The 10,383-nt window shown below is 40.8% G+C and overlaps 1 protein-coding gene across 1 annotated transcript in view; it reads left to right on the top strand.

Annotated features, from left to right (window-relative positions):
• Positions 1–296: 296 nt before the first annotated feature.
• Positions 297–10,383, top strand: part of SMPX (small muscle protein X-linked) — a 72,763-nt gene continuing 62,676 nt past the window's right edge. The window contains exon 1 of the mRNA XM_042974776.1: positions 297–397. The gene's annotated coding sequence lies outside the window, so the exon portion shown is untranslated. The remainder of the gene's footprint in view (positions 398–10,383) is intronic.

Here is a 10,383-nt window from a genome sequence, read left to right as displayed (position 1 = left end):
TACTCATGGTGTCTTTTTAATTTTGAGGTTTGGGGAGTATAATGAAAATTTCACTGGAGCCAGTCTTAATTTTGAACAAATCACATTAATTTTCCCCTAGGGCTTTCTAACACGCCAGAAATAAATTACAGAAAGGAGAGGAAAAAAGCACTACATAGTAATTCTTCCCAGCTGTAAACCTTGCTTTTTATGTGAATTAAGTCTTTGATCCCTAAAAATCCATTTTGCTCTTGGACAAATTCCAGAGACACTGCCCTCTTGGGGAAGCAATGGTGCCAGGAACAGAATGGCTGTTCAGGGACAAGGTTTCTCCTATGATTGTGCTGATACAGAAGGAAGCTTGAAGAATGAGAGTGGGGCTGTGAACTCTGTGTTCCTGCTTTCTGGGATATGCAAGGTACCTCCTCTCCTTTTAAATTTACTCTGCCGCTGTTCTCTGCTCTCTTAAGAGATGTAGGCCTTGACTCTTTCCCTTATGAGTACATTTGTCTTTGTAACTCTGCAAGGCTGTGGCAGTCCTGCTGAATAAACTCTGCTGGAAATGGCGAGGCCTTTAGTATATGGTCAATTCTATCCTTAGTTAAGCTCATCTGTTTTTCATATCTGTGCACTTCTATGTGCCAACTACTCTCCACAAATGTACTGAGAGGCAAAGTGGGTGCAGGGCACCAAAAGAAGAAAGCCCTTTTGGGGTAACTCATACTGGGCTGCTAATAGAGACTTTTTTAAAAATAGTTTTTAAAGTTGTGGTAAAATGTGCATAGTATTTGTCATGTTAATCATTTTTAAGTGTACATTTCATTGGCATTAATAACATTCACAATCCTGTGTACCCATCACCAAAACTTTTCATCATCCCCAGTATAAACTATACCCATTAAGCAACAGCTCCTCATTCCCTCCTCCCCCAACCCTGGTAACCTCTATTATGCTTCCTATTTCTTTTTCTTTTATTTTTAACGTTTATTTATTTATTTATTTTTGAGAGACAGAGAGAAAGAGAGAGAGAGATGGACAGAGAGAGAGAGGGGGATGGAGGATCCAATGTGGGCTCTGTGCTAACAGCATGGAGCCTGATGTGGGGCTTTAAGTCATGAACCATGAGATCATGACCCGAGCCGAAGTCAGGTGCTTAACCCAACACCTGGGTGCCCCGCTCTTTCTTTCTTTCTTTTTTTTTTAAAGTTTATTTATTTGAGAGAGAGAGAGAAAGAGAGAGAGAGAAAAAAAACATGTGTGTGTGTGAGTTAGCAGAGGAGGGGTAGAGAGAGGGAGAGATAGAATACCAAGCAGGTTCCACACTATTAGTGCAGAGGGTGACATAGGGCTTGAACTCACAAACCATGAGATCATGACCTGAGCCGAGATCAAGAGTTGGATGTTTAACTGACTGAACTACACCCAGGCACCCCTCTACTTCCTATATCTATGAATATGCCTATTCTAGATATTTCATATAGGTGCGATCATACAATATATTTTTCCTTTGTGTCTGGCTTCTTTCACTCACCATAGTGTTTTCAAAGTTCATCCATGTTATAACACGTCAGAACTTCTTTCTTTTTTATGGGTGAATAATATTACATTGTATGTATAGACTACATTTTGTTTATTCATTCATCTGTCCATGGACACTTGAGTTGTTCCTACTTTTTGGTTGTTGTGAATAGTGCTGCTATGATCATTCACGTATAGAAATCTGTTGAAGTCCCTACTTTCAGTTCTTCTATTTTTTGATTTTTTAATGTTTATTTATTTTGAGAGAGAGAGTATGTGTACATGCATACATGCATGTGCACAAGTGGGGGAGGTGCAAAGAGAGAGGGAGGCAGGGAATCCCAAGTAGGCTCCGTGCTGTCAGAGCACAGCCCAATGCAGGGCTGGAACACACGAACTGCATGCAAGATCATGACCTGAGCTGAAATCAAGACTTGGATGCTTAACTGAGTGAGTCACCAGGCGCCCCATCAGTTATTTATTTATTTATTTATTTATTTATTTATTTATTTATTATTTTTATAAAATGTTTTTATTTATTTTTGAGAGACAGAGAGAGACAGAGAGAGAGAGAGAGAGAGAGAGAGAGAGAGAGAAGGGGCAGAGAGAGAAAGGGAGACAGAGAATCCCAAGCAAGTTCTACGCTGTTAGTGCAGAGCCCAATGTAGGGCTTGAACTCATGATCCATGAGATCATGACCCAAGCTGAAATCAAGAGTTGGACACTTAACTGACTGAGCCACCCAGGTGCCACCCCCCATCAGTTCTTTTAGATAGATACCTAGGAGTGGGGATGCTGAGTCATAAAGATTTTACATGTAGACATGGTGTCATTTACCAACACAGGCAGTGGAGGTTTGCAAAGATAAGACATGTAGCCATGTCTACAGGGCTGAGGCAAGGATCAGAACCATATGAAGGAGAAAAAAAGGTTGGGAAGAAATGGGCCATGTGGTTCTCCTATAAGATGCTGAGATTTAGTTAGGTCCATGGTGAAGACAGAACCAGGGGTCAGGAGCTGGGTAAATGGTCCCTTTGTGGAAAGACTGTAGGAGCTCCAGGGAAGGTATAACAGAGCTGACAACCAGAGAGACTGACTAGCCAGGAAGGCAAGAGACAGAGTGTCAAATAGTGACTTTGTAGTAAAGAACCAAAGAATCCACAGGAGCCAAGTAGCTGGGCAGAGTAGGGGTCGGGGGCCAAACTAGTCATCCTGAAGGCAATATAGGACCTGGAAATTAACAAGTCTTGATCCTGTGGACACTCCCCCTAAGCTAGAAGACCTCTTGTATCCCTCTTGCTGATATAGGATAAAACCCTGTTGGATCTTGGTTTGTGAGGGAGGGCATCTAGATAAGGGCCCATCCTGACCCAAGCACACCTGTGGGAAAAGATCTTTGAATCAATTTCCTTTTGAGACCAAAGTGAGCATCTAAAGCTCAAGATGATCCATCATCCTGGACTATAATATGAGTAACTATTACAAAACAGCACTATTTTATTATATGTTGCATCCAAGGGTAAATATATTACATATGTACTGAGCACAGTGTTCTGTTAGGAAGCCAAGAAACACATACTAAATTCTAGGTGATGACTAATTTTCAACTACTTGGCTTAAAAATAACTGCAGAGGTCATTCCAGGCCACTGAGGTCAGTAATTCTGTGAGGGCATAGACCAGGTGGCATCCTAATCCCCCGGTCCTACAGCCTGCTGGGAAGGGAGTTTACACCTCATTTCCAGGTTTATCCTTCGAGTAGAAGCAACAATAGAAAAGGTCATCTAGCAAAGATAGCCAGGAGAACAGCTGCCTGGGACAAATCCAGAGTAGGTGAGCTGTCAGCCCAGAACTGTACAGCTATCCACATTCAGGCTCACCAAACAAGGCAACACACATCTTGGAGGGTACAAAACCTGCTTGGCTGGAAACCCCAGGTGGTTTTCAAAGCAGCCTTCTAGACCAAATAATTTCTAGAGTCAGAAGGTGCAAAGTCCAATCAGGCCCTATTTGTGAGCTTCACTGGGACTAATTTATACTAAAACTAGCATCCATATATGATTAGGAGAGTTTCCTCTGCCACATCCCTGCTGCAGAGAATTGCACCAGTGCTTTCAGAAAGCACACAAACGCTGCTCTGAATTTGCACAACGCATAAACCAAGTGGGCAGAACCCACATTATGAGAGAAGTTACTTCATGTTCCTTCTCTGAAGCATTCTAAAATACGCCTCACTAGTAACAGGCCCAGCTGTAGTCATTCTGACACTTGGAGAAAGGCCTGTGCTTTCCGGCTTCTGACGCGTTCATTTATGGCAGCTCCTTTCTCTGGTGGGGTCTCATACCCTCTTCATGCATGCAATTCTGAACTCCTCACAGCCTTTCATAAAGGCTCACACTGCCTTTTATGAAAAGCTCCCCAGGACTGCTTGCTATTTTCATAGGCCTCTCCCTCCTCTGAAAACCTAAAGTCACTTGCCATACTCGGTTTTATTTATGTACCTTAAAATCTCCTCTACTGTGTATGATAATCTTCTTGAGGTCACATGGTTTTCTTCATTTGTCCATTTCTCCAGTGTGTCTTATACTGAAGAGGCATGCAGTAGGTATTTATAGAGATAATTAATGAATAAACTCACAGATATAGGAAATTATATTTAGTACAATTTTTTGGAATCCCTATTCTATAAAGTTGTGCCAGTGCATTTTGGGAAAAGTGTTTTTAAGTATCTGACATTCCTAGTGTTCAATATATCTATTTTTCTTAGTAGAAAAAGCACCATCTGCTATACAGTATGACTATGTAATAAATGATCAATTAGGTCCTAAATGTCTCCATGGCTCCTCCTTCTTCAGGGTGGCTATCTCTCATTCTTTCTGTCCTCCATTTTCTACTGCCTGTGCCTTACTTTCCTTGGCAGTGGAACAGGTCAGTATGTGACCTCACTGGGTTTTTGTCGTGAGGACAAAATAATATGGTGATGCAGAAGTGTTTAGGAAAGTGACCAGTGCCAGGCAAGTGATACTGGACTAGGAACTTTTCAACTCCGCATGTAGAATGACACACTTGACTGAATGGGAGAAGAGAGCACCATAGAACAAGTTATTTGTCATAGCGAGCTCTGGGGAGATGGGATACATAAGAGTCAAGCAAGGAACAGGCAGAGAACAGGACTAAGGACATTTCCTCCATTAATCATGGGACCGAGAACAGAGGTCTCCTGTGTACCCACTTAATCAAAACAGCATACCTTCCCTCCAAAGCAAGCAATACCTAAACCACACAAGTGCATTATTTCAAAGTCACAGGAGTTGCCTTCCAGAACAAGACAGCCTATTAAAAAATGACTAATGTGCATTTCTTCCTGGAAAGAACAAATCAATACCCCTCAGTGGGCCCAGTGCCACACACTAGCCTCCAGTAGTTTGCCTGTATCCACAAGGAGGGGATGGAAAGGACAGTTCTTTGTCCCCCTCCTTCTGGCCCACCCATCTTGCTCCAGTGGAAGGGACACTTTACATCTCCTCTCCCCACAGAGGCCGAGTCTGAAGTAAAAGAAGTTTCTCTCCCCTTAATAATACATTATCCATTTCAGCTATGATGGATACTCTGAGGGCAAATATTTTCTTCTAAACCCACACAGACTTTAGGTTCAGATTACTCAGAGAAGTATAGTTGTTCATACTGTAGATTCAACTACAATCTCGTGATGGTTCAATTCAGTTAAATATTTATTTTAAGGTTAATATTTTTGAGCTTCTACTATGCACTAGATACTGTGCTGAGCATTTTCTATGAATTGTCATTTTGTTCTCTTATTTTATAATCAATGAGAAGGAGATTGATATCAGAGAGGTTTATGGGCACCTGGGTGTCTTAGTTAAGCATCCAACTCTTGGTTTCAGCTCAGTTCATGATCTCACAGTTTGTGGGTTCGAGCCCCGCATGGGGCTCTCTGCTCACAGCGTGAGGCCTGCTTCAGATCCTCTGTCTCCCTCTTTCTGCCCCTCCCCGACTTGTGTTAGCTCTCTCTCTCTATCTCAAAAATAAATAAACATTAAAAAAAGCTTTAAAAAAGGACAGGTTTAGTTATATGCCCAAAGCCACACAGCTGGTAAGTGGTAGAGCTGGCTTTTTTTTCTTTTCGAATTTTTATTTAAATTCTAGTTAGTTAACATATGGTGCAATGTTGGTTTCAGGAGTAGAATTCAGCAGTGATTCATCACTTACCTACAGCACCCAGTGCTCACACAAGTGCCCTCCTTAATATCCATCACCCATCCAGCCTATCCCCCTCCTCCCACATCCCTCCATCAACCCTCAGTTTGTTCTCTATCATTAAGACTCTCTTATGGTTTGTTTTCCTCTCTCTTTTTTTTCCCTTCCCATATGTTCGTCTGTTTTGTTTCTTAAATTCCACATATGAGTGAAATCATGTGGTATGTATCTTATTTTGCTTAGCATAATACACTCTAGCTCTATCCACGTCGTTGAAAGTGGCAAGATTTCATTTTTTTGATAGCTAAGTAATATGCCATTGTGTGTGTGTATATTATACACACATATATATTATACACACACACACACACACACCCCACATATTCTTTATCCATTCATCAATCGATGGAAATATGGGCTCTTTCCATAGGTTGTCTATTGTTGATAATGCTGCTGTAAACATCGAGGTGCATGTGTCCCTTCAAATCTGTATTTTTGTTTCCTTTGGGTAAATACCTAGTAGTACAGTTTCTGGATTGTAGGGTAGTTTTATTTTTAGCTTTTCGAGGAACCTCCAAACTGTTCTACAGATTGGCTGCACCACTTTGCATTCCCACCAACAGATGCTTTCTCCGCATCCTCACCAACACCTGTTGTTTCTTGTGTTAATTTTAGTCATTCTGACAGGTGTGAGGTGGTATCTCACTGTGGTTTTGATTTGTATTTCCCTGATGATGAGTGATGTTGAGCACCTTTAATGTGTCCATTAGCTATGTGAATGTCTTCTTTGTAAAAATGTCTATTCATGTTTTCTGCCCCTCTCTACTGGATTATTTGTTATTCGGGTGTTGAGTTTGATCAGTTCTTTATAGATTTTGGATACTAGCTCTTTATCAGATATATCATTTGTAGGTGTCTTCTCTCATTCTGTAGGCTACCTTTTAGTTTTGTTGATTGTTTCTTTCACTGTGCAGAAGCTATTTATCTTCATGAAGTCCCAACAGTTCATATTTGCTTTTGTTTCTCTTGCCTTTGGCAATGTGTCTAGTAAGAAGTTGCTATGGCCGAGGTCAAAGAGGTTGCTGCCTGTGTTCTCCTCTAGGATTTGATGGCTTCCTGTCTCACATCTAGGTATTTCATCCATTTTGAATTTATTTTTGTGTATGGTGTAAGAAAGTGGTCCAGTTTCATTCTACTGCATTTTGCCATCCAGTTTTTCCAACAACATTTTAAAAAATTTTTTATGTTTATTTTATTTTTGAGATAGAGACAAAGCATGAACAGGGAGAGGGGCAGGGAAAGAGGGAGACACAGGATCCAAAGTACGCTCCAGGCTCTGAGCTGTCAGCACAGAGCTTGACGCAGGGCTCAAACTCACCAATTGTGAGATTATGACCTGAGCCAAAATTAGTGCTCAACTAACTGAGCCACCCAGGAGCCCCCACTCCCATCACCATTTGTTGAAGAGACTATCTTTTTTCCATTGGATATTCTTTCCTGCTTTGTCAAAGATGAGTTGGTCATACAGTTATGGGTCCATTTCTGTGTTTTCTATTCTGTTCCATTGATCTGTGTGTCTGTTTTTGTGCCAGGACCATACTCTCTTGTTGACTTTGTAATATAGCTTGAAGTCTGGAATCATGATGCTTCTTGATTTTCTTTCTTTTTTTTTAGGATTACTTTGGATATTTGGGGTCTTTTGTGGTTCCATACCACTTTTAGGATTATTTGTTTGAGGTCTGTGAAAAATGCTGGTGGTATTTTGATAGGGATTGCATTATATGTGTAGATTGCTTTGGGTAGTATAGACATTTTAACATTGTTTGTTCTTCCAATCTGTGAGCATGGAATGTCTTTCCATTTCTTTGTGTCCTCTTCAATTTCTTTCCTACGTGTTCTAGAGTTTTCAAAGTACAGATCTTCTGCCTCTTTGGTTAGGTTTATTCCTAGGGATCCTGTGGTTTTGGTCTAATTGTGAATGGGATCAATTCCTTGATTTCTCTTTCTGCTGCTTCATTATTGGTGTATACAAATGCAACAGATTTCTGTACATTGATTTTGTATCCTGCGACTTTGCAGAATTTGTGTATCAGTTCTAGCAATTTTTTGGTGGAGTCTTTGGGTTTTCTATATAGACTATCATGTCATCTTTTAATACGGAAAGTTTTATTTCTTCCTTGCTGATTTGGATGCCTTTTATTTCTCTTTGTTGTCTAATTGCTGAGGCTAAGACTTCTAGTACTATGTTAGCCCAAGTCTCTGTGGCTCCAGGTCTTTTCTTTTAACCATTAGGCTATCCTGGTCATTTGCTGTGTGGCAAGCATTGGATTGTTAGGGACACAGGAATGAATCAGATTTGCTTCTTGTCCCTAAGAGTGAGAGACTGGCATATTACACCTATTTCACCTATCTTTAATTTGGAGTTTATTGGATATCATACCCACTGTAAGGTGGAAAGTGAAAAGCTACAGAATTTAAGTCTTGCCCACAGTAAGGTTAGTAGGTGACAGAATAAGAATTCAAACCCAGGCAATATAATCTGATTCCACAGCCCACATGGCTAAGCACTGTGCCACATATCTCTCTGCAAATATTTGCAGATTTTTACTCAAGGTATGATAACTTCTTTAGTAAAGGTAAGTAAATTGGGGCACCTGGGTGGCTCAGTTGGTCAAGTGTCTGACTTGGTTTTGGCTCAGATCATGATCTCATGGTTCATGAGGCTGAGCCCTGTGTCAGGCTCTGTGCTGACAGTGTGGAGCCTGCCTGGGATTCTCTCTCTCCCTCTCTCTCTCTGCCTCTCCCCACCACACAATGCTCTATCTCTCAGAATAAATAAACATTTTTAAAAAGGTACGTAAATGTACTAAAACATAACCACTGCTTGGGTTGAAGAGTCAGAGACACCAGATTTGGGGCTTATGTGATTCCACTAGGGGAGGTGGCAGAGGTGGGAAGGGCATTCCATGCTACAGGCCCCAAAGCACAGGAAGGTGTGTCTGTGTCCATCACACACAGCTCCTCGCTTTAGGCCCCATTCACAGTGACTCAATAGCCTGGACACTGCAGAACAGTCTCCCAATACTAGTGATTTGGTTTGTCATTTCTTGTTTGTTTGCTACTTTTTATTGAGGTTTTCCTTGCATAAACTAAAGTGCTACGATCTTAAGTGTACAGCTTGATGAATTTCTACAAAGGTATACACCCATGTAGACCCCACCCAGAATAAGATATAGATCATTTCCATAGCCTGAGAAGGTTCCTTCATGCCCTCTCTAAGTCAATAACCATACCCATCTCCTGAGATAATCAATGTTCTGACCTCTACCATCTGTATCAGTTGCGTTCTGTTAGTTTTTGAATTTCGGCTGAATAGAATCATACAATGTGTGTTCTTTTGTGTCTGGCTTCTTTTCATAGCAAAATGTCTCTAACATTCCTCTATGTGGTTGTGTGTAACAGTAGTCTGTTCTTTTTATGACTGTCTCATTTCCATTGTATGAATATAATTCAGTTTGCTCATCCATTTTAATGTTCATGGATATTTGAATTATTTCTAATTTGGGGATATTATGAATAAAAGTACCATGAGCATTCTTTTACACATCTTTTGGTGGACATATGATCTCATTTCACTTGAATATATATTGAGGGGTGGAGTTGTCAAACTAAAAGGTATCTGTGTGTGTGTGTGTGTGTGTGTGTGTGTGTGTGTTTATCTCAAGCCAAAAGGTTTACTCTGAGAGTAAACACACACACACACACACACACACACACACACACACTTAGCTTTAGTAGGAATGGCCAAACTGTTTACCAAAGTGATTATATCAATTTATACTCCTCTACAAGGCACATGAAAGTTACAGTTACTCCACATTCTTTCCACCATTTGATAATGGTTCAGTCTGACTTCTGTTTTTTTTCTACTTTTTATTTTGAAATAATGATCAACTGGAAGAACCACAATCAAGATACAGAACTGTTCCATCACCTCAAAGATTTCCCCCATACTATCCCTATATGGTTCTACTCACCACGCTCCCCACCCCATCCTAACCCTTGGCAATCACTAAGCTGTTTCCCATCTCTATCCTTTTGTCATCTTGAGAATGTTACATAAATGGAATCATACAGACTGTGACCTTTTGAGATCGCCTTTTTCACTCAGCATAGTGCCCTTGAGATCCATCCAAATTGGTGTGTGTGTGTGTGTGTGTGTGTGTGTGTGTGTGTATTAACATTTATTTATTTTTGAAAGACAGAGCATGAGCAGGGGAGGGGAAGAGAGAGAGGGAGACACAGAATCTGAAGCAGGTTCCAAGGTCTGAGCTGTCAGCACAGAGCCCAATACGGGGCTCAAACTCATAAACCGTGAGATCATAACCTGAGCCGAAGTCGGATGCTTAACCAACTGAGCCACCCAGGCGCCCCAAATTGTTGTGTATATTGAGAGTTTGTTTCTTTTTATTGCTAAGTAGTATTCCATGGTATGGAGGTACCACAGTTTAACCAGTCACCTATTTAGAACATTTTAATTGTTTCTGGGTTTTGGTTATTACAAATAAAGCTGCTATGAAAAATCATACACAGGTTTTTGTGTAGTTTTAAGTCTCCATTTCTCTATGATAAATGCCCAGGAGTGAGATTGCTGGGTCATAAGGTAAAT

This window comes from Panthera tigris, chromosome X, assembly GCF_018350195.1.
Source record: "Panthera tigris isolate Pti1 chromosome X, P.tigris_Pti1_mat1.1, whole genome shotgun sequence".
In the NCBI taxonomy this organism is placed as follows: domain Eukaryota; kingdom Metazoa; phylum Chordata; class Mammalia; order Carnivora; family Felidae; genus Panthera; species Panthera tigris.
This window is presented reverse-complemented; position numbering and strand designations above follow the sequence as displayed.